The 1,772-nt window shown below is 42.9% G+C and overlaps 1 pseudogene; it reads left to right on the forward strand.

The window, feature by feature from the left end:
- Positions 1–834: 834 nt before the first annotated feature.
- Positions 835–1,372, forward strand: LOC138142363 (large ribosomal subunit protein P1 pseudogene; annotated as a pseudogene).
- Positions 1,373–1,772: the final 400 nt, after the last annotated feature.

Below are 1,772 nucleotides of genomic sequence, written 5' to 3' on the forward strand. Positions count from 1 at the left end.
GAAAAGAAGTATCTTTCACTTTCCTAATGGCCTGACAGTATATGTTTAACTACAACATATTTTTCAAATGTTTTTGAGGTTTCCATTTCTCCATAACCACAATAATAGTTTTGAAGTCACTGAAAGGGCTTACACAGAATTACCCCATAATACCTCTTCTATCTATGAACTGCCCTCTATAGAATTCCATGAATTATCCAAATGGTGTTGGGTCTTTCGATGATGTCTCAGGTTAGGCAAAGATGAAGGGCCACTAATGCCTTGGTACTAAATTTTCTTTTATAGGTGTACTAGCACCACTATGTAATGGGAATGGAATTTAAAGATCCCTTTGTGTTGGAAAGCTAAGAGGTACTTAGCACCTAGTTTAAATTAAGCCACTGTTAAAGAAACAGAATATATGAAAACCCATTGCTGACATAATAGCAAGGGGCTGAAAAGGAAGGAGCAATACTGTATATAAGGAAAAGCCCCAGAAGGGGAGAGTCAGAACTCCTTGGGATAAGCTTTGTGGAGGGAGAAGCAGCTGCTGCCAAGGAGGCTGAAGAGGAAAGGCCCAGACTGGAGAGAATGAATTCGATTTTGGGAACCTGGGTGAAGTGACTTTGATTTTGGGAACCAGCTGGTGCTTCTGCTGGGGAGTTACCAGCTTCTCCTGAGAGCTGCCGAAGACTGAGGAAGCATAACTGTGATACTGGTACTTTGGATGAACCTGTTAATGGCTTTGTTAAGCCTTGATTTCCTGGGAACAGAGAATGTGAAGGATTTAAGGTGTTATCCAACACCATTTGGCTAATTCATGGAATGCTATAGAGGGCAGTTCATAGATAGAAGAGGTATTATGCCTTTTCTCTTCAATTGTCTGTAAAGTGCTCGGTTCTTCTTCGGAAGCTAAGGCCACGTTGGGGTGAACCCTCACTTCAGCCGGCGACTAGTACCACTACAAACAAGCCTCTCCTCATCCGTCTACTGAAATGGCCATCTCCGAGCTCGCCTGCATCTACTCTGCCCTCATCCTTCACGACGATGAGGTTACTGTCACGGAAGATAAAATCAATGCCCTCATTAAAGCAGCAGGTGTAAATGTTGAACCATTCTGGCCTGGATTATTTGCCAAGGCCCTGTCCAATGTCAACATTGCAAGTCTCATCTGCAATGTAGGAGTTGGTGGACCTGCCCCAGCAGCTGGTGGTGCTGCCCCTGCTGGCGGGGCTGCTCCTGCTAGCACAGCTGCCCCAGTTGAGGAGAAGAAGAAAGAGGAAGCAAAAAAAGAAGAATCCGAGGAGTCCGATGATGACATGGACTTTGGTCTGTTTGACTAAATATTTTTTGTAACATTAAATAAAAAGCTTAACTCAAACTTAAAAAAAAAGAGGTATTATGGGCTATTTCTGTGTAAGCCCTTTCAGTGACTTCAAAGCACATTAATGTGGTTGTGGAGTAATAGAAACCTCAAAAACATTTTAACAATATCTTGTAGTTAAACATATACTATCAGGCTGTTAGGAAAGCGAAAGATATTTATTTTCAGATGGTAGAGACAGGAATCTGGACACTTTGAGCTTCAGTGTGGAACAGGAACAGCATGGAAAGCTAGACAAGGAACTAGGAGCTGTCTACCTTTGAACCCAGGTGACAGTTTGGTGAATCCAGATGGGAGCTGAGACCATGGAAGGGGATCCAGGGAATCTGAGAGACTACCCCAAGTCAAGCTAAAAGAAGACTTTCCTTGGATACTGTGTACTGACTGAGAAGATTGTAGCTTATTTGTG

This window comes from Petaurus breviceps, unplaced genomic scaffold (assembly GCF_028583685.1).
Source record: "Petaurus breviceps papuanus isolate PSGF00001 unplaced genomic scaffold, PetGlider_PUasm1.0 90574, whole genome shotgun sequence".
Taxonomy (NCBI): Eukaryota; Metazoa; Chordata; class Mammalia; order Diprotodontia; family Petauridae; genus Petaurus; species Petaurus breviceps.